This window comes from Pleurodeles waltl, chromosome 7 (genome assembly GCF_031143425.1).
Source record: "Pleurodeles waltl isolate 20211129_DDA chromosome 7, aPleWal1.hap1.20221129, whole genome shotgun sequence".
Taxonomy (NCBI): domain Eukaryota; kingdom Metazoa; phylum Chordata; class Amphibia; order Caudata; family Salamandridae; genus Pleurodeles; species Pleurodeles waltl.
Genome location: NC_090446.1, coordinates 571,485,401 through 571,508,719, shown reverse-complemented (window position 1 = coordinate 571,508,719; position 23,319 = coordinate 571,485,401). Strand labels below are relative to the sequence as shown.

The 23,319-nt window shown below is 48.3% G+C and overlaps 1 long non-coding RNA gene across 1 annotated transcript in view; it reads right to left on the bottom strand.

Moving 5' to 3' along the window:
• The window catches only part of LOC138304368 (uncharacterized), a 59,181-nt gene extending 42,584 nt beyond the window's left edge, over positions 1 to 16,597 (bottom strand). Inside the window, exon 1 of the long non-coding RNA XR_011205552.1 lies at positions 16,397 to 16,597. This is a non-coding gene — a long non-coding RNA (uncharacterized lncRNA). The remainder of the gene's footprint in view (positions 1 to 16,396) is intronic.
• Between the last annotated feature and the right edge of the window lie 6,722 nt (positions 16,598 to 23,319).

Here is a 23,319-nt window from a genome sequence, read left to right as displayed (position 1 = left end):
CCACGCCCCTCCAGGGACGTGGCCGGCTTGCAGGGGATCTCCCGACTTCGCCTCGGCAGGGGCGGGAGGCGCCCAAGGCTTTCCGCTCTCCTCGCGTCGATCCTCGTCTACGGCGGGGCTTCCTTTCCGTCTCGGCGGTCCGTGCCGTTCCTCTCTTCGACTCTGCTTGACGTCGGCTTCTCCTTCCGGGACGCGTCTCGCTCGCCTCTCGTCGGCTGTTCTTGCCTGACGGATGACGTTGGACGTCATCACGTCAGGAATCCCTCGGGTGCCCCCGGGCTATCCCTTGTCGGTCGTTTCCTTCGACGAGGAAGGGGCGTCCGGAGGCGCCCGGTTACACACACCACTACATATCAGCACACTTATCACCACACACTCCACCCCACACATCACCTACACCACCCCATGGCACGGCAAAGACACCCCAGGTTTTCGGAGGAGAAGCTCAGGGTCATGGTGGAGGAAATCATCCGGGTAGAGCCACAGCTATTCGGAGCACAGGTGCAGCACACCTCAACTGCAAGGAAGATGGAGCTATGGCGAAGAATAGTGGACAGGGTCACCGCAGTGGGACACCACCCAAGAAATCGGGAGGACATCAGGAAGAGGTGGAACGACCTACAGGGGAAGGTGCGTTCCGTGGTCTCAAGACATCACCTGGAGGTTCAGAGGACTGGCGGCGGACCCCCACCTCCTCACCCACAACTAACAACATGGGAGGAGCAGGTCTTAGCGATTCTGCATCCTGAGGGCCTCGCAGGAGTAGGTGGAGGAATGGACTCTGGTAGGACAAATCTTAATTATTACATCCCCCACCCTACCTGCATGCCAGCACATACCCCTACCCTCACCCCAACTCCTCACATATGTACCCAACATCACAACCCATCCCAACACCAAGCCCTGCATGCAACAACAAAGCATGGACACCCATCACTAAAGCATGCCCACTGAACATACTCATACAACCCCCTAAACCATCCTCACACAAGGTCCCACACAGGAATGCAAGCACTGGGTTACACGGTCACCCAGCCATTGCACACCATGACACACACAGATGTAATAACCATCCTTTTATACCCCTGCAGGACCCCTACCCAACATCACCGGACAGGAGGGTCCACACATGTCCACACCACCAACAGTAGAGGCCCACAGTGATGACAGCAGCTCTGTCCAACTGGATCTAGATGACCAGCACAGCCCATCGGGGACCTCTGGACAGTCGGTTCCCCTCACCCAGTCACAGGCCACCACAGACCTTCCCCCCTCTGGAAACACCAGCACAGCACTCACCCAGCGGGCCCATACCTCCGTCCCCAGGACACGTCAATCAGCTGTGTGTCCACCACTACAGGGAACCCAGGATAACCCACCACCCCAACAACAACAGGGACCTGGGGCAGTGGTAGTGGGCACACGGTCCAGGGGACGGAGGCCCAGGAACACAGGGGAACTGGGAGGGCTGCTGTGCGACAGGGGGCAGACAGGCCAAGGGAACCCACTCTCCACAAGGCCCTCTCCTCCATCATGGGAGCATACCACCACTCCCAGGAGACGATGGCAACGGTACTGGCCAAGTTTCAGGAGACCCAGCGCCTGCAGGAGGAACAGTATATGGGTTTCAGGGAGGAACTCAGAACCATCAGCTCCACCCTGGGCACCATCATAGGGGTGCTGAAGGAAGTACTCAACACCAGGAGGGACACTGTGGCACTACAAGGGGCCCCTGACACTAGCATGGACGATGAACTGCCCACCACCTCCGCCGGCACTAGTGGACAGGACGCCCTGCCACAGGACCACCACACCAGCACCCCACCCCCCGCAGAGGGAGAACCACCCCGCAAATGGTCCCTGAGATCCACGACAAAGACAGAGCACGATGCCAAAACCCCCGCCAAGAAATGAGACCACCCTGATTGTCATCCTACTGTCCCACTTTGTCACCCTGTCCATACTTTAACTGCCCCAGCTCCACTTCCTATGCCCATTTGGGCAATGCACCTGTGAGACTAATAGACTGGACTCTGCCATGGACATTCCTCCGACATCACCCCTCACCATTTCACTACCCCCTCCAATATTGAGCACTTAAATAAACACACTTAAAGCACAAAACAATCTGGAGTCTGTCTGTGATTTCCAAATAGTGTATTAGCAATTACAGTGACAAAATGCTCTTTCAATTGTAATGTCAACATACTTGTGTCACACAGTTCTAGTCCATGAGGAATCTAAGCAGATGTCACACAGTGGGACCCACATCTGTGAAATCGTAAGGGAAAGTGACCATACACTGGGTGAAAACGACAGACAGTAGAGAGGTAGTAGTGTTAAAGTACATGTAGTAGGCAGGTCTGTACTCTTACCTGTGTCTCACTGGAAATATTGCTGGATCACTGAGTCCCTGTTGTTCATGTCTTCTTCCTCTGCTTCCTCCTCTTCACTGTCCACAGCTGCAACAACACCGCCATCTGGACCATCCTCCTGCAGAAAAAACACCTGTTGTCGCAAAGCTAAGTTATGAAGCATACAGCAGGCCACGATGATCTGGCACACCTTCTTTGGTGAGTAGAATAGGGATCCACCTGTCATATGGAGGCACCTGAACCTGGCCTTCAGGAGGCCGAAGGTCCGCTCGATCACCCTCCTAGTTCGCACATTGGCCTCATTGTAACGTTCCTTTGCCCTTGTCCTGGGATTCCTCACTGATGTCAGTAGCCATGACAGGTTGGGGTAACCAGAGTCACCTGCAAATCGTGAGGGACAACTGTTAGACACGCACTAACCTGGAGGGATATCCCCAGACCCAGACAACCATTCCCACTGACTTGCCTCCAGGTGCTCACCTAATAGCCACACACGGTGCCTCTGGAGTTGGCCCATCACATAAGGGATGCTGGTATTCCGCAGGATGTAGGCGTCATGCACTGAACCAAGGAACATGGCATTCACATGGGAGATGTACTGGTCTGCCAAACATACCATCTGTACATTCATAGAATGATAACTCTTCTGGTTTCTGTACACATGTTCACTCCTGTGGGGGAGGGGGGGGGGCAAAACCACATGGGTCCCATTGATGGCACCTATGATGTTTGGGATGTGTCCCAGGGCATAGAAATCACCTTTCACTGTAGGCAAATCCTCCACCTGAGGGAAAACGATGTAGCTCCGCATGTGTTTCAGAAGGGCAGACAACACTCTGGACAATACGTTGGAAAACATAGGCTGGGACATCCCTGATGCTATGGCCACTGTTGTTTGAAAAGACCCACTTGCATGGAAATGGATCACTGACAGCACCTGCACTTGATGGGGGATTCCAGTGGGATGGCGGATTGCTGACATCAGGTCTGGCTCCAACTGGGTACACAGTTCCTGGATTGTGGCACGGTCAAGCCTGTATGTGATAATCAAATGTCGCTCCTCCATTGTCGACGGGTCCACCAACGGTCGGTACACCGGAGGATGCGGCCATCTCCTCACATGTCCCAGCGGACGGTGCCTATGAAGGACAACAGCGAGCACAGAGTCAAACAACTCAGAAGTACGTACCCACAGTTTACCCAGAACACCAAACATACACAAAATGTGGCCTGTATGTGTGTTGAGTCTAGGCCTAGGTATGTGTGACGCAGTTGGAAATGCAGCCATGTGGGCCCCTGAAATGGCGGCTGCCTGACCTCTAAAGTGGGACAATGGGATGTGAGGTAACTGCGCTGGCATTGTACACCGTCGCGGTAGGCGGTCGAATACCGCGGCGCAATTCTGCATTGGTTAACATTGGACCCTATGGGTCCCAGGAGCCAATGACGATGTACGCCGGCGGTGACGGTACGCACCGTTCAATCACTCGATACCTGATCTTCGACAGGAGAGGACCTACACTGCAAGTGCTGGTGTGACCTCGGTCTGGAAGAGACAATGGCTCGAGTGTATGGGGAAACGGCCACTGCCTTCACATCGGAGGAGTTGGAGAAGCTTGTGGATGGGGTGCTCCTCCAGTACGCGATACTCTACGGTCCTCCAGACAAACAGGTAAGTACACAGGGAGCATGTTGTATGGGCTATGCCTGTGTGGAAAGGGCTGGATGTAAGAAGGAAGGGCAGAGTGCTGCGTGCATGAAAGACGGTGAATGCATGTGCCACATGGCAAGGGTAGGGATGGGGGCCAATCACTTTGACGGTGCAGTTGGTAATAACATCTCTTTTTCCCCTGTACATTTCATGTAGGTCAGTGCCCACCAGAAAAAAGATATTTGGCGTGCCATCGCCAAGGACGTCCGTATCCTGGGGGTCTACCACAGACGGAGCACCCACTGCCGGAAAAGATGGGAGGATATTCGCCGCTGGAGCAAGAAGACGGCAGATGCTCAGCTGGGGATGGCCTCCCAACGTGGGAGGGGTGCCCGTTGCACCATGACCCCCCTGATGTTCAGGATCCTGGCGGTGGACTACCCGGAGTTGGATGGGCGTTTGAGGGCATCACAGCAGCCACAAGGGAGTGAGTACACTCTCATTCTGCTGACTTTGCGCGCAATGGAGGTGTCTGGATGGGGGAGGTGGGCTGTGGGTTTCCCTAGGCCAGGGCGAGTTCCGTAGGCAAGGCCCCTCCATAAGGCAGACCATGTGGCACCCCAGCCCACCTCTGTAGAGTGCCAAGTACACCTAGTCATGCCCCTGTGTCATCTATGTGTGCAGATGTCGTCCATAGCCTTGTAGGCCATTTCCCAGGAATTGAACAGTGGAGCCCAAGAGCGCGGCGTAGTGCAGGGGGCTTCTGTGTCTGTCGTGTCCGCCAACGGTAGCGGTACGGTAATGCATGCACTCAACATGTCTTTCTTCTGTCTTCCCCCCCCCCTTTTTGTGGTCTCCCTGTTCTTGTGTGCATTAGCATCATCAGGTGGAGGAGCAGTGGCACCGGAGCACGAGGGAGTTGCATCCCACATGGCCCTGGAGGGCAACACTACGGAGTCTGAATTCACCAGTGGGACGGAGGGCGAGGGGAGCTCCACGGCGGGGACAGGAGCTGACACCAGCGACACAGACTCGTCTTCTGATGGGAGCTCCCTTGTGGTGGCGGCAACATCTGTGCCCCCGCATCTACAGGTACAGCTGCCACCCCCTCTAGCAGCACCGCCCTCCCAGCAGCCCCTCAGCCTTTTCCCCTTGCCCACTCACCCAGGAGGGTGGGCATCACCTTCACCCCAGGCACCTCAGGTCCTGCCCCAGTCACCCCTGCTGCCCTCAGTGAGGAGGCCATTGACCTCCTCAGGTCCCTCACTGTTGGACAGTCTACCATTTTTAATGCCATCCAGGGTGTAGAGAGGCAGTTGCAACAGACGAATGCATTCCTGGAGGGCATTCATTCTGGTCAGGCGGCCCTTCAGAGAGCTTTTCAGACTCTGGCCTCAGCACTGATGGCAGCCATTGTCCCTGTCTCTAGCCTCCCCCCTCCAACTTCCTCCACCCCGACCCAATCCCCTGTACCTCAGCCTATCCCAAGCACACCTACAGACCAACATCCACACACCTCAACACCCAAGGGAAGCTCAGGCAAACATAAGCACCACACATCCCACAGGCAAAACTCATGCAAGCATCACACATGCAGACACACCAACATCCACTGCCTCCACTGTGTCCCCCTCCTCCTCGTCTCCCTCCCAGTCTCGTCTACACTCACACCTGCATGAACTACCTCTACAGCCACAACGTCCCTCTCCAGCACACCCACCCCCACACCCAGCTCACATGCAGTCACCACCCCCACTACCATTTACACGTCCCCTGTGTCCTCTCCCAGTGTGTCTGTGACGCCCCCTCCCAAGATACACAAACGCAGGCACACACCCACCCAACAGTCATCCACCTCACGACAGCCTCCAGCGTATGCACCTTCACCCAAAGTCACCAAACGTACACCTCCTACAACCACCACCTCTTCCTCCACTCCCAAACCCCCTCCAGCTACACGTCCCAGTGTGTCCAAAAAACTTTTCCTGTCCAACCTTGACCTCTTTCCCACACTTCCCCCACCCCGTCCGTCTCATAGGTCCCGAACTAGCACCTCAGCCACTCTCCAGGACCAGTGGTGCCTGTAGTCACCGGAATCTGGAGTGCACCGGCCACCAGGGCAGCCAGTGTGGCACGGAGCCACAGCACAGACAGTCCCCCACCTGTGAAGCATCAGAAGTTGGCCAGTGCCCTGCGGGAGAGGGGGGAAGACTCCAGCCACCAAAGCTGCTCCCAGGGGTCCCGTTGGGAGTGTGGAGTCAGTTGTGACACCTTCCAAGGTGGAGAAGGGCCACAAGAAACCAGGCAAGTCTGGGAAGAGCAGCACGGCAGAGAAGACCGCCAGCATCAGCCCAGCTGCCCAGGAGTCCACCGCCAGCATCAGCCCAGCTGCCCAGGAGGCTACCGCAGGCATAAGCCCAGCTGCCCAGGAGGCCACCGCCAGCCCCGCTGGGCCATGACGGACCGCCAGCAAAAGCCCCGCTGGACCATGAAGGGCCACCATCAAAAGCCCCACTGGGCCATGAAGGACCGCCAGCAGCTGAGACCCTGCACAGGGCACCGCCATCTCAAGCACCGCTGAACAGGGCACCACCATCTCAAAGACCGCTGAACAGGACACCGCCATCTCAAGGACCGCTGAACAGGGCACCGCCCTCTCAAGCACCGCTGAACAGGGCACTGCTGTCTCAAGCACCGCTGAACAGGGCACCGCCGTCTCAAGCACCGCTGCACAGGGCACCGCCGTCTCAAACACCGCTGCACAGGGCACCGCCGTCTCAAGCACCGCTGAACAGGGCATCACCGTCTCAAGCACCGCTGCACACGGCACCGCCATCTCAAGCACCGCTGAACAGGGCACCGCCGTCTCAAGCACCGCTGAACAGGGCACCGCCGTCTCAAGCACTGCTAGCCCATGAGCGGCAGGGGCACTGGCGCAACTGAGTCCGTCACTGGGTGAATGATGCACTCTGGGCACCATGCCCCCTCCAGAACCAGTGGAGACTGTCATCTACAACCACTGTCCTTAGCAGGATGAAGCACTCTGGGCACCATGCCCCCTCCAGAACCAGTGGAGACTGTCTTTCACTTGTGAGACTGTGGCTTTGCACTCCCCAGGATGGAACAGTGGGCAACCCACCCACTGTAGAGACTTGTGAGACTGTGGCTTTGCACTCCCCAGGATGGAACAGTGGGCAACCCACCCACTGTAGAGACTTGTGAGACTGTGGCTTTGCACTCCCCAGGATATGGCAGTGGGCAACCCACCCACTGTAGAGACTTGTGAGACTGTGGCTTTGCACTCCCCAGGATGAAACAGTGGGCAACCCACCCACTGTATAGACTTGAGAGACTGTGACTTTGCACTCCCCAGGATAGAACAGTGGGCATGTGGCCCCCTTGTGGATTTGGCGTTGTGCACTCAAGCGGCTGAGGTGCCCCCCCTTTCCCTCCCCCTGAGGTGCCTGTTTGCTCTCTGATGCACCTGCAGTGTTATCTCCGTCATGGTTGGGGATCTTGTGTGGGCCTCGCCCATACCGTGTGGTCCCAGTGTTCAACGGACTTTGTTAGTGCACTACCTGGACTACTATTCTTGGTATATATTTTGTCAATGCTGTATATATATATTTCTGCCTACTTGCTTTTAATATATTACAATGGTTACACTCATTTTCTATTGTCTTTGCATTCTTCCGGGGGGTTTGAGGGGGTGTAACTGTGATGTATTGATATGCATTAGTGTGTGTGTTGTAGTGGGTGAGGGTGGGGTGGGGGTGTTGCATGTGTGTGTCCCTGTTTTTTGCCTCCCCCCTCCCCTGTGTCGTAGGTGCAGTACTCACCATTTTTCTTCGCCGCTGGCGTTGGTGGTCCTGGTAGAGGAGCAGGAAGACTATTGCAGGTAGAATTTGGAGTTCCGGGTCCATGGCGTCCTCGTTTGGTGTGTAGAGGTGAGCGTTTTCCCTTCGGGATTCCTGTTTCCGCCGTGTTTTTATCCACAGTGAATCCGCCCCGGAAAAGGTGGCGGATTGGCCTGTCATAATAGTGTGGGCGGTACATTGTCTCCCGCCTGTCTGTTGGCGGTGACCGCCAAGCTGTTTGTTTGTACCGCCGTGGCGGTCGGAGTGTTAAAGTGGCTGTCTTTGTTGGCGGTTTCCGCCACGGTCGTAATTGCAAATTTTTTACCACCGGCCTGTTGGCGGTCTTACCGCCGCTTTAACACCTACCGCCAGGGTTGTAATGACCACCTTAGTCTTCTAGTGAGACCAGGTAAAGCACTTTCAGGACAGCTATCAAAACTTCCAAATTCACTAAGTAGAGAGACCTATGCATGCTGCGTTTACTTGAAATTATCTAAGACGGTAGGGAGGGATGCAGCACTCTTCATTCGTTACTCAATGGGCATAGCTTTTCTCGATGGGAGGTAGATGCAAAAAGTTATTACTTACCTTTAATAGCAGTTCTTCAGTTTTGATGTCTTTTTCATTTTTTTAAATGTTAGAATGAGGACCTCTCGTCAAACTGGAGACCCTCAGTATCCAAACTAACAAAGCAGTGTCTGGATATACATAAATGTACTGCAGAGTCGGTTATAGCAACTGTGTAGTTATGGTTAGCTCAGACTTTCCATTAAAAAGTGCTTTTAGTTGCACTAATAACCTTGTCACACTGATGAATCTGCACCAAATGTTCCTAAAAAAAAGAGTTCCCCTGATTCGCGTTATACACAAAATGTTTTGTGTAGATCTGTCCCTTGGTGGGGGGTGGGGGGGGGGTCACTGAGAGAATTAAGAGGGAAGGGTAGATCAAAAATCTTTCCCATTTTAACTCCCAAAGCAATCATTGCCATCAGCTATAGAAATAATATGTTAATTGAATGTACATCAAACTTGGCATCAAATTAGCACTTTGTTTATGAAAATCCTTTGCTTGGTTTGCTGTGAATCTGTTCAGTAGTCTTCAAGAAACTTGTGTCACAAAAATGTGTCTGGTGGGTTTGAAAAGAGTTAAAAGTTAGAGTTACCTGGGCTGTTAATTTGCAAACAGTGGGTTAGTGAACCCACATTAAAAACAAAGGGCTGTGATGGGATTAGGGACCTTTTAATCTGTAATGCAGGTTTGTAATACCGAGGCCTCTGATTGGCTAGCCTCAGCTGACAAAAATGTATGAGAGCCTTAAATACACGACGTGGTACTCGGTGCCCGTGTCCTCATAACATAAGTGAAGGAGCCATAAAGGGGCAGTGGAAACTTTACCCGATCTCCTCGCTCTGGTGACTTGCTCCAGAATGATACACCTGGGGTGATTTTTTTGTAATGTAGATTTTGTTCACATATAGATTTTTTTGCGGTAGCCTGACCAAAGGTCTGAAAAAAAAGAGCCTGCCTTTTTTTAAATCTTATGTCCTTCCCACATAGATTTTCAGCCATCTGTTTGCTGTCTAGCCGCATTGCCCTTTCCACTGTAGGTTATGGCTAAGGTAACAACGTGATAAGGCAAACTTGCTCATCTAGGCGAATACTGAAGGCACTTTAAGAATTAATTTAGAATTCGTTTTCAAAGAATTGCAAACAGAGCTATATAATTAAAAAGCCCGTATTTACCCAACTCTTCTTGCTGACATGAGGGCTGCTAAGAAGGGCGTTTTCCACAAAAGGTGCATGATAGAGGTTTAGTAAATACGCTCAAAGGGATTTTCATTAATGCTGAAAGGACAGTCTTGAGTTGTCAAAGAAGTGATAGATTAATTATTGTTGTAAAAGGTATGTAGTGGCCTTTCATGGACTCTGTGGCAAGTCTTGCTGAAAACAAAGATGGCTGACTTAGCCTTTGCAGTTAAATGGCCGCTGAAGGCACATTAATGGAGAAGTTCGGAACTAGCCAATTTAGTTGTGCCCATGTGGCAATATGTATCCGTTTAATTTGGTATGTCTTGTGGCTGCTCTACCTGCCTGCACAATTCACCAACATTCTAACGGGACCTCCAACTCCCTCAATTCTAGGCCTAGAGGAGCAGGATTAGCCCCTTGTCTTTTGCCAGCAAATGAGGATCTGGTTTGAACTGGACTGGATTGAAGAATCTAGTGACATCGCTCACAAGTCCATGATCCGGTGCTGCCTGACGCAAGCACTGAAGATCATAATACAGGGCTTCTTTTTTATTTTGTGCAGAACGCTGAGAAGGAAAGGAATTAGAGATAATGCAGCTAGAAACCTGGTGGTTCAATTTATGGGAAATCTTCCCCTTTAGACCAGACAAATCCACCTACTGCTAAACGGGCATTTTTGAGTTTGGAATGTTGCAAACAGGTACCACGGTGGATTCTCCCAAAGACTAAAGATTAGAGACATATGGCTCTTTTACAGTTCTTATTCGTGATTGGCACCTGCCAGCCGTGTCTGCACAGGCGTGGTCTCTTCCTAGCGCATACTCTGACAGAATGTCCACTTTGCGTTTTAAGGCCCAATGCCATTGTAAGTAGACTTCTGTAGACAGTTAGAGGGACTTTGTTTTCCACTACTTCCTGAATGAATACATTCTGCTTGGGTTTCCTTTGTGGACTGATATCTGGGAATAATTCTCCTACAGAAGGAGATCCTGCTGAGCAAAACGTATCAATAAACTTTATTCTGCTTACTTTGCAAAGCCATAAAAGCACAATATACATAAGTACAATACAAATATAAAACAAATAATTCATTCTGAATAAAACCATAAAACAATATCACTTCATTTTCTCTTTCTGCATATTCAAATCGTAGATCCCCCATGGAATTTCTGAGTCATAAAGCGTGCTGTAAAATAAAACAAAATGAGGCAAAATGGTATTCTTTGGGGCGAGTGAATTTTGCAGGGAAATTTGGCTAGGGTTTTTGACAAATCATTTCTACATGGGAAAGTAGCAATATGGTAGACCATGGTAAATCCAAAACGAGTTAAGAGATATCTACACTCGGTATTCATGATTACTGATAAATAGCGTTGGAGCCCCTTCTCACTTGTCAAATCAATATATATTTTGATACACGTTTTATTACCAATGATTGACAATCTCTCTAGATCAAAACACTGAAAAAACGCGTTTGAACCCTGCCTGGCTGACAGATGAGTGGGATTCTGGATCATCAAAGAAGTTTTGCCTAACAGTTCCACACATAGACTTAATATTTTTGATCCACTGTATTTCTAATGTCTGCTCAAGTAATAGACAATCTAACACTACTGTACTATTTAAACCAGCCTCTTGTTTAGTCCATATGTCATGCCACAGGAGTAAAGGCTTTCCTCTAATAAGGTTGTCTATGTATGGCAGCCCTAATTCACTGTATCATAAGGCAGAGATACAACTTGTGGTACCAATAGTACTCACTTGAGACAGGCATTCTCATAAATAATTAATTTCTTCCCCATAACCCAGCCTCATATATCACTGCAAAAATACACTTAGCACGACATATCGTGCAGAATTCCTTCAAGAGTGTAGACCAAAGTTTGTTGAAAAGTAAAAAAAGTGCATTAGTTGCCTTTGCAAATTGGTCACCTCTAATTTAATAATTTCAACCTGCTGCTTTCATGTCCGTCCCCAGAGAGGTAAAAATGACATCCGGATAAGAAAACATAGGCAGTTGACACCTTGACTACTAAAAGCCTGCTTTCTTTAGGTGGGATAGGAGCCCCACAATTCCTTACAAATGATTTCCTAAACTTAACCTTAATGGACAACTCTCCTGTATAGGCCACAAATACATCTATAAAAAACTCCTCAGTCTACTTCCCTGCTTATTCACGGTGGTCCCTTCATCCCATCAATGATGTTGATTAATATTCACGTCCACCCCAATGTCCTCCATTATGTGCCTCACTATACTGTGGGAGACACAGTCAAAAGCACTTGACAGTTCCATTAAACCTAGATCGATAGTTCCCCTTTTAGCAACTGTGCATTTTGAAATCAACTGGAACAGATTTAGGCACTATTCCAGTGCCAATACCCTTCTGAAACCCATATTTGATATCCCTCAAGGTACTGTGTTCCCACGACCACATCTCCAACTTTGCCAAGATGACTCTCCCCAACACCTTGACCAGTGCAAAATTTACCATTCTAAGTTCCACGAGATTTCTGTAAATTGAAGCCTCTTCTGCAGACCATAAGCCGTTGTAGATGTATATTTGTTAAAGTGTGCTTTTCTAGCCTATTAATGAGGCATTAATCAATCAATCCGGAACAGCTGCTTGCAGCAAGGGAAAGAGACTGCTCCGGAAACATATTGCTGCTGCTTCATCGCCACTAAAAAGACATCTTCATCAAGGAGGGCCCAAGTTTGTCATTCCGATCTTGCTCCTTCTGTAGAGATCGTTTGTTCAGTTAGTCATGAATGGATCTGAGCTGTAGTCATCTTTGTGGTAACACGAGAATTAAGGAGATCATATAGACTAGGCATACTTTCAACTTTGTGACTATAAGCATCACCTGAGAAAGTCTTTCCGATGATAATGCCTTGAGATGGAGATCACTTTTAACAGGTGAAAACCTTACTTTTAATCTGTAACAACTCTGGCACCAACAAAGACAATGTCTGTTATAAGAATAATGACTGACCTTTTTTGTTGATAGCTAACCCCAATGTTAAGAATAGCTATAAGTGGAAGACCGAGGGAGCACTGAGGAGCCAAATGTCTAAGTACGGATAAACCTCTTTCCTTTTTTCTTCACAGCTAAGTGGCCACCGGTGAATATCAGAGGGGAAAAATGGAAGAGAGTGACATAATGTAATTGAGTTCCACATGCATTGATGAAGTTGGTGAATGGTGACACTTGAAATATGTAGGCTTTGTCAATCGATGCTAGGGAAATTGTGCTTACCCATAACAGGAGGTGTCCTTGGAGAGTGACCAACAGCTACCCCTGCATTTTTAGAATTTCTTTGAGGGTGAACCCCTCTGCACTCGCTTTCAGCAGGGATGAGGTGTGAGCTGAAGTCAGGCTCGTTTGGATTAGTTACGGTCTGAGATGATTGAACAATTCTCTTCTGCCCCAATCTCCTTTGGATCATTTGACTTCTTTGGGGCTGATGCAAATGTCTCCACTGTAATATCCATGCTCCGACTACCTATGCTGATGAAAATGCAAACCTTCTGAAAGGAGTCTGTATCCATATCACCCTGGATGATGTTTTAGGGCTCTGAGTCATCTGGTGGTCAGTGTCCATTTTCAGAGTCTGAAACGTCTATTCCAGGTGCTTCTCAAGGGCACTAATCCCATTGAATGGTATATAAAAAATCATGGCCTGAACGTCCAGCCTGAAAGAAAAACTTGTAAGCAGCTGAATCTTCTTGTGGCCACTGAACTGCCAACCTAGCAGAATTTTGTGAAGACTATATCCATCATAAAGTGTGTTAGCAATGCTGAAGTTTATCTTCTTTCAAGATTTTAAAAGTTTGGATTTTAGACATATCCAGGAATAGTGAATGATAGCCTTATAGCCCGCTGCCAAGGCTATACTGTGGGTAAACACCCTGAACCCAAGTTAAAGGTCCGAGCCACAGGTCTATAGCCCAAGGCAGACGGGCTATAGGGCTATTAGATCATGAAGGTAGAAAGTTCTAAATTAAAAAGGGAGAAACATAGAGACAAACATTGCAATGTTTGGAGCAGAAGACTTGTGTCAGCGATTATTAGCCCAGAGCCACTTCACTGCCTTGAGCGGAGCGCCCTACATTGTAATGATCGAATATTGTGAATTAGTTGCTTGATTATCTGGCAACTGTAGCTGAAACATTGACCACAATTATATTGGTAGCACCTGGGGAGTTTACTCTGTTGCCCATTGCATCCCACTTACGGCCTTCTTTGTTGGTGGAACTGAGCCAGGAGAAGCAAGGTTTCTGTTGCGACACTGAGTACTGCTGAAATTACCTGAATCTGTTTTTGTCTGATTTCAGAAGGTGGCTGGAGCATCATCAGGAAGCTTTACATAGTCACATCTAGTGACAAACTGTTGGAGAAGTTGAATTCTACATGTGGAATTAGCGTCTTCCCACATATGTTCAAGTATTGGAATGTCCTAAGTAGACTTCCTGGCATTTTCTTTGAAGTGAAAAACGAAGCATAACTTCTCAAACAATGAAACTGGTAGGCGGATTTTTTATTTTTTATTAAAAAAAAAAAAAAAAAAAACTCTCATGGAGTGAAAACAGCCTATGTTATCTAGTCGTTTTTTTTTTTTTTTTTTTTACAGGACCTGGAGTAGCACCTTCAAGCAATAGGAGAGGGGTGCCAATCAGGAACTACATTTAAATTGAGTTCAGCATGAACATCACCTAGGTCGCCATCATTTTCTTCATACCCGTGGCTGTCCACATCAGAATTAATACTACAATTATCATTCTCACTATCAATCTGATGAGGCTAAATTCTTGGAGAACATGCAGGTTTTTTCTGATCATCTGCAACTTTGTGTGCAGTATGGTTGTGAAACTGGCAACCATGAATTACCATAATTAACCAGAAGGTTCTGAGGCTTTTGTATTGACTACCGCATGCTGCGGTGAAGGCGCAAGCGTTTGCAGGTAACAATGGTTTAAAAACTTTGATCATGTTCTGCAATTAAAATGTTATGTGGAATCCAACTATTAAAAGTCCTTAGTTCGGCTCATACCTTTGCTACAGAGTGTGATGCGTTTGACGAAGTGAGCAACTGCATGGAGAATAAGCAATGAGGGTATGTGTAGCGCATACACTCAGAAAAGCCATAAACATTTAGGGGGATATTTAAGAAAAGTGGTGCTGCATCCAATGCAGCGCCACTTTTCTAGCACCCCTTACCACCCCCCCTGCCGCCACTATGTGTGTGCCGTATTTAATAAACGGTGCACCATGGCGCAGGGTAGGGGCAAGAGTGTCAGCATTTTTGACTCGTTTGATGTACTTTGCGGGACAAGCGCCAAAAATGTTGCCGCTAGTCCTGCAAAGTACACAGAGGCCCATTTTAATAAATGGTGTGCCTCCTTTAAACGTCTACTCAGAGCAGGTGTTACAAAATGCAGCTAAAACTGGTGCAAATAAATCTTTTAGATTTCATTGCGCATTTTGTCAGCCCCCTAATGGAGAAATGCCCCCCTTGCATACATTATGCCTGGCACAGGCATATTGTGGCGCAAGGAGTTACAAAGTGGAGCAATGCATGCATTGCGCCACTTTGTAAATATAGTGCGGGAGTTTTGAAACCTAAAGCCACATTAGCTTTAAAAAAATTACGTTAATGTGGCACTAGGGATTTTAAAATCTGGGCCTTAATATTGTTGTGACGAGGAGAGGTCGCTTCCTCTTCATCGTGGTCCCTATAATCTGAACTAATAAATACCCAATCTGAATGACCCCATCTTCATGGTGAGAGTCCTTCGCAGACGTTTTTGTTTTTGTCTCCTGCTGCTGTAAGGGCGAGGATGGTTCTATTGTAATATTAATAGGAGATATCTGTAGGAACTGGATGGAAGGACTGTTGGTATTGCAGAATCGGTTATCCAAACAGCTGGTGTTGACACTACTTTTGACTGCCCAACGGCTGATGATAATAAGGGGGGGCTGCAGAAACAATGAAGTCCCAACTGTCTTAGCCACAACCTGTTACTTTGGTACAGACTGGGTGGCAGCCAGCTAGGACTGAATATGTGCAGCTCACGGTACACTCCTACAGAGACAGTCCGTTGCAGTGAGGGATCAGGCACACCCAACAGCAGTGGCACGGACGAGCTTTCCTGCTAAATGAAAGCTGACCAGCACGATACAGCTAAGAAAGGCAAAACTGATGGCAGAAAATGCCAGTGCTGTCTGCAGGTGACAGTGACACGGGATGGCAGAGCAACGGGTTATGGTGTTGCTTGGAGTGGAGTCTTAAGGCCTGATTTGGAGTGCAAGAGTACACTTTCAAACTAACACAAACACCAATTTCCGTTGGTTTGTAAATACTGAAAAGGATGATTTGTCGGGTCTGAGTTATAAAAGTAACGTAAGCCCGGTGCAAAACCTTTGTAAATCTTGCCCTAAGTGTACAAAGTTTCAAAGGCATGGCATCTCCACGGCTGACATATGCCTCTCTCGCGTGGTCTTGCAAATGGCTCAGTCGACAACAGGATGTTCCTTAATGTTAGCTATACTATAGGGGTGGGTAATGAGGGATGTAATCACCGACCCTATCCTGTCACCGTGTTGTTGTGCATTCCTTTCTTTTCTATTGGTTATAAGTGGGGCACGAGACTCTCATTCCCTTCTCCTAAACAAGACAGGGACCCTCTCTGGTCGAAATATTCCCGTCCCCGCAGCAACCCATTTCCCACCCACCAGTTAGTCCCAGAAAATGCCCACGTACCTGGGCTAGCCACGGGAATGTAGCAGGACGATAGGAGGAAACGGTGGCCTCCCGGCTTACTCCATCAACTCTCGTCTGGGTCCCTAGAGATCTCAGACGGAAGGCTTCGGCTCCTTGAGTTGTCCTGCCCCAGTTGGTGGCGTACTGAGTCCATTTCCCCAGGTGTCTTCCTCCAGTGTTTCTCCCTCCCGCGCTCGTCGGAACTCCTCGCTACTGGGTTAGTCCCGCCTCCTATTTCAGGCCACCATTCATCAGGGGCCTGACTAGCGTCACACACAATACCACGCCCCTCCATCTCCTGTACCCCCTGTAGAGGCTTTAAAGCAGAGGTCTCCAAACTTTTTAATGCCGCACCCCCCAGTTGAAAAATAAAAATCACTGCCCCCCCCCTTCAGAATGTTTCACAAATATTTTATAAAGATGGCAATGTTTAAATATGTCTAGATAGATTTAAACATTGCAGGTAAGTACTGTTGCCATTTAAAAAATGCAACAACATGTTTCTGCTTAAAACAAAACACTGATATCCGTGAAATGCTTCTTTTGGCCAGAGCCTTGCGCCCCCCCTGGGATCACTTGAGGCACCCCTAGGGGGGCTCGCCCCCCAGTTTGAAGACCCCTGCTTAAAAGGGACAGGTTTCTTAGGTAGTCTGTTAAAAAAAAAAAAAAGAAACAGGTGCATTTCGGGGTATAGAAAGAGTAAGGAAGGGCCAGGGTAAAGCCCCATCAATACTGTCATCCGCATCACAGCCTCCAATTGCCTGACAAGCTAAGGGGCATTAGAGGTTTTGGCATTTTTCCACCCGTCTTATTTAGAGTGGGCGAAGGAATAGCAAGTTATACCTTCGCTTCTCACCATCCAAAACGTGGTGTAAATGAAAGTAAAAACATCTTAATGACCTTCATACTGTGAGAGAAGACGCCTATCGCCGGGGGAGGGGAGGGCCGTTGTCATTGCTTTGTTGCCTTTGTTTTATTTGCAAAAAGAAAATCCTCCTTTGGGATTTCTTTTTGAAAATAAAAAAAAGAAATTAAAAGTGTGCTGTACGGCTCAATCATGTTGATGGAACTGTACAACACACCATCACTGTATTGACAAGAACTGCCGTCACCAATGCAATTGATGTCAGCTGGGGCAGAACACATCTCTCTCAATTTGGAGTTGGTTACTCCATCAGGGGACAGAGTAGAATACTCTGCTCCCGGTAGAATACACTCATTTTAAATCAGGCCATTAGTTTTGACAGATGTTTAGCAAGTAGAGGTGGAATTTTTGTTTGAGTGTCGTGCTGGAACTAAGGGTGCAGGAGGTGCCACAGCAACCCCACAAAAGCAGCTCACATGGAGAACGAGAAATAAACGAGTAAAAAGTGTTTTTGTATCATGGGCATGTACCCCATGTTTTCAAAAGGGGCTTTTTTTAAATCAGGAAGTTCCAGACTAATTGTTGTTTGTTATTTTATAGTCAAAATCTGAATTGAGATTTCCTTTCTCTGACAGCAAAGCGAGGCCAGAGTGAAAGGAGAAGTCCCAATATGTCAACGATGATGTAACACGTATTTTAAAAAACTGCAAAGTCCAAAACCACCATATTTGCCAGCAAGTCCTAATTATAATTGGTATACAATTTAATTTACTTTCCTTCATACTTTCATTCTTTTAGAATGTCACAAAAACGGCAACTATATGCAGTAAACTGATTTGCACACGTATCTCCAAGAGGGCAATATGGCATTTGTGGTTAACTATTTGTGTGATTATGTTTAACCAAATCGGTAACAACGTAAAGCCATAGCACAACATGCAAGACCATGCTCCATTATCGTTAGAAGATTCTGGTGTTAACTACACAGATAGAATTGTACAACGCAAGCAGTAACAATATTGCAAAAGCATGCCTTATTTTTACTCAAAACCCCCATATAGTGGGAGACAAGACCAAGAAAAAAAACGTTATTTACACTTCTGAGCTTTGCCTCAAAAATTAGTGAAGGGTCTAAATGAGCACCATAGTATTTCTATTAACTTTGACTTTTTTGCACCACGTTATTTTATCATAGGCAAGGCTACTGGCATTATGCAGGAATAGAGGGCCAAGTTATGCTGTAGGATTGACAAATTTATGCAGCATGAAAAGTCTAATTATGCAGCATAACAAGGCACAAATACTGACAGTATTATTTCAATATTACATAGAAAGAGGAAAAAGCCTCCAGGGATTATTTTTGTGCAGGAAGGTGCCCCTTCCTGCACAGAAACAATCCTGTCTGTGACACAGGGATCCTTGCACCATGATGCAAGGGTGCCTGTGACAGTACTATGCCGCCCATTGGGCACCACTGCAGGGAGAGAGGACAGACGTGTGCCATATCATGCAGATATGGCACATTCCTGTACTTTCCCTGTGGCTCAGGGCAGCACAGCCAGATCACTTGCTGTGCTGGGCACTGGAGCTTGTAAATATGTCCCTTAATTTCTCCAATCATATCAACTGGATGACTAGAAATACTAAATTACCAAGTGAAATTCATCTGGTGGACAAAACCTTCCTCACTGTACATGACTTGAAAAGAGTCATCTTAGAAATGGTCTTCTCTAGGTTGGGCTATTAGATCGTTACTCTTGCTGGGATTGCAAAAACACTTAAAGCCTCCGTGCATACTGCAGATTACCTCATCACAGAGGCCGACCACACTAACGACATCCGTGCAATTTTGTCTTTCTGGTATTGGCTAACTAAACAGCGAAAATCTACCCTCAAAGTTGCTTGCTTAGTCCATAAACGTATCCACTCTGACCAATTACACTATCTGGCCAACAAAGAGTAACTGTGGTGGATCGTGTCATTTCCAAAGTACAGACTCATTTCTTCTTGACGTTTCATCTTTCAAAAAACAACATACATTACAACAGCCCTCTTCCGGCTGCACATCCAGAATAGGTAATTCTATCTCCTTGGAAATCCAGACTTTAGCTTCCTTTCCAGATCTGGGATTCTCTTAAATAAATTCTTTACAAATTCCACACTTATGTAGATGTTGATAGCTTACACCAATATGCTTGCCTTTTTGACTCTCCATCGACCAGTATTACTTTAGAATGTTTATCTTGTTTTCCAATTTTGCATGTGTATGATGCTTTACATGTTGTTTTCTGCCCTTGAGCTCAGTTGCGGCTCACGGGGCTGTAAAGGGGTGGCGGGTGGGGGGGGAGGTGGGGGGGAGGAGGGTGTTGGACAAAACAAAGGAAAACATTAAATAATAAAACCAAAAACCTTACCTGACTCCCTGCTGCCACTCTTCTCTTCTGGCTCCACTTGAAGGCACAGGCTCCCAGCCTGCCCTTTGGCCAATCCTAACGCTGCACTCATGCTGCTGGCAGCATGAAGAAGCGTTAGGATTGGCCGGAGTTCCCTGGCTTTGTGCTCACAGGCAGACTGGGAGCCTGGGCCTGCTGTCTCCAACTCTGCAACACAATGCCGGGTTGGAGAGAGCTCAGTGTGCATCTGTGTTTGGACGGCCCAAGACAGCCGGCCAAACACACATTCGCAGTGAGGGGAGTGCTGTGCACTCCCCCTCCATTCCTGTCATACCCCCATGGCCCACCCCTTTCAAGATAAAATAATAATAAACATTATTATGGTTCTATTTTTAAACTTTTGTAGCTGCTGGCGTAGGGTGGAGGGGCGGCGCTCCTCCAAGATACGGAGGAACAGCAGCTGCTTGAACTTCTCTATTGCTATGTGCATGGTCTTTACACCATAGGAGTTCTCTTTCCTCTAATTATTGACCAAACTTTTAATACTGTGTGCAGCATTATATGTAAAACGCTCAGATGTTCCACGGTCTAGTACACACTATGTAAAAAACGTAATAAATGATGCAGTACTGAGATTAATTATTCTGTTGCAGGACAGCATTGTGGGAATTGAGTTGTATTGGCACGCTGTATCTGTGGAACAATAGACCTTTGTGTGAATTTTAGTTTACAATAGCAAATGATTCTTGATGGCCAATACATTTGGCACAATATGGTGATCATTGCTGTGGCTCAATGTTTCAGCACCGATCAATTTCTGAAGCTAGAGAAAGTTGATAAACAATGTTTCCACTAGACATGAAAAATCTTTGGAAATGCAGAGGAATAAAGCATGGAGGGCACATTAGGACATTGTGAAACTTTGGACATTTTTTGAGGAAAGGGATGAAAGGAAAGGATGATGAGGCTTGAAAGCTACTGCACCTCTACCAACACAATTGTGTAAATATTTCTCCAAATTCTGAATGGTAGGGGGGCAGTGATTCTGGAACACATATTTTCTGTGGTGCAACACCTTTGGTTTGAAATCTGCAGAACTGAAGGATTCCCTTCAAAAGCCAGTCCGAGTATCTGATCGTCTTTTGCCTCAGCCACAATCAATTTATTTTTTAGATGCCATACTGTGAGGAGGTTTCTGTGATGACGCACATTAATAGACAACGCGGCAAAGCAAACGGAGCGGGTTGGTGAACAAGTTACTTACCTTCGGTAATCTCCTGTTAGAAATTATGGGGGTCATTCTGACTTTGGCGGGCGGCGGTGGCCGCCCGCCAAAGTCCCGCCGGCAGAATACCGCTGCGCGGTCAAAAGACCGCCGCGGTAATTCTGAGTTTCCCGCTGGGCTGGCGGGCGACCGCCAGAAGGCCGCCCGCCAGCCCAGCGGGAAACCCCCTTCCATGAGGATGCCGGCTCTGAATGGAGCCGGCGGAGTGGAAGGGGTGCGACAGGTGCAGTTGCACCCGTCACGATTTTCAGTGTCTGTGTGGCAGACACTGAAAATCTTGGTGGGGCCCTGTTAGGGGGCCCCACGACACCCGTTACCGCCAGCCAGGTTCTGGCACTCAAAACCGCCAGAACAAGGCTGGCGGTAAGGGGGTCGGAATCCCCATGGCGGCGCTGCTTGCAGCGCCGCCATGGAGGATTCCCTTGGGCAGCGGGAAACCGGCGGTACACTGCCGGTTTCCCGTATCTGACCGCGGCTGTACCGTCGCGGTCAGAATGCCATGGGAACACCGCCAGCCTGTTGGCGGTGCTCCCGCGGTCGTTGGCCCTGGCGGTCCATGACCGCCAGGGTCAGAATGACCCCCTATATCTAGCTGCAGATTCCTTACCTTTTAATTTGGCCAGGTGTCCAACTGGATCTAGAAGATTTTTTGTGAGCAATACCTCTGCGAGCTGGTAGGTGGCTTTGATCAGCTTTGTGTGCATCGCCAGCATCATCTGCAACAGAAGTGATGTTGCAGTACCTATATAGGTGCCTCCTTGGCATGCTGACGTCAGTGTCTTTTCACGACTTTCCAAGCCAGAAGCACAGAGCTATGGAGTGCACTGACCACTGGTGTAAACACCTAGGGCTCTGAAAGGGGTCAGTCCTATCCTTAGAAATCCATTCGCAGAGTGGGGAGGGTGGATGGGTCAGTAAGGATCCTGCAACTAGATATTGTCTCTACCAGATAAGGTGTTACCAAAGGTAAGTAACTTGTTCATCTGATATAGACATCTAGCAGCAGATTTCTTACCTTAGAATAGATACCCTAGCAATACATGACCGGAGGTGGGTCTGCGAACCAAGATCGTACTAGAAAGTTCTGCAGGACTGAACAGGCAAAATGTTCGTCCCTACGGACCTGACTGTCCAGGTAGTAGTGTTTTGTAAACATGTGCAGAGATGCCCACATTGCCGCCCGACAGATGTCAAGGACTGCAACTCTGCATTCTAACACAGTGGTCTGCGCTTTTGCACTAGCAGAATCAGCACGCAAACTCTCAGGAGGTTGCTTCTTAGCCAGTGCATAGCACATTTTAATGCAGTGTATGACCCATCTGGAGATGGTTCTCTTCTGCACTGCTGAACGTTCTTCGCACCCACATCACAAGGAGTTGACCATCAACCTGGAATTCTTTGGTACGATCAAGGTAGAACACCAATGCTCTTTTTGGGGCCTGGCGGTGGAGTCTCCCCTCTTCCTTAGAAGGATGCTGGGGTGTATAAAAAGTAGGCAAGGTGATGGAGATTGGCCTACATGGAAGGGTGTAACCACTTTTGGCAGGAAGAAGGCCCTAGAGCAAAGCACCACTTTGTCAGGATACAAGGAAATGTAGGGTGGCTTAGATGACAATGCCTGGAGCTCATTCAGCCTGCGGGCAGATGTAATAGCCACAAGGAAAGCTGTCTTCAGAGAGAGAAGCCTGAGAGGACAATTGTGGAGAGGCTCAAAAGGAGTGCACAACAGAAATATCAAAACTACATTCAAATCCCATTGGGGTATAATGCACGGAGATGGAGGAAACATGAGAGTAAGGCCTTTAAGGAACCTATTTACAATTGGAGACTTAAGCAAGAAAGATTGATCAGGCAACCGTAAAAAAGCATTAACGCTTTATCTGGTAGAGACAATGGCCCTCATTATAACATTGGCAGTGTTGACCGCCTACCGTCGTCGTGGCTACCTACCATCTGCCATATTATGACCGTAGCCGGAATTCCGCCAGAAGGATGGCAGACCTGGCTGCGGTTACGGCGGCGGACAGCGGTAAGGTGGCACTGCTGCCAGCAGCAGCGCCACGCCAGTAGACCACCGCAGACCGAATCATGACCCATGATATGGCCTGGCGGTGTTCTGCTTACGGACGCTGCTGCTGGCAGCAGCGGCCTTCCCGTCTCCTGCCGGAGGACCCCCTGCAATCAGGTAAGTCGGGTGCTCTGACTGGGAGGGAGCTGGGGGGGTTGTGTGTATGTGGGGGTGTGGGTGTATGTTTGTGTGTGCCTGCATGCGGGTGTGTGTTGCGTGTGGAATGCATGTGTGCATGCATGGTTGTGAGTGTGTGTATGTTGTGTTGTCTAAATGCATGGGTGCTTGTATGTATGTATGTGAGTGTGTGTG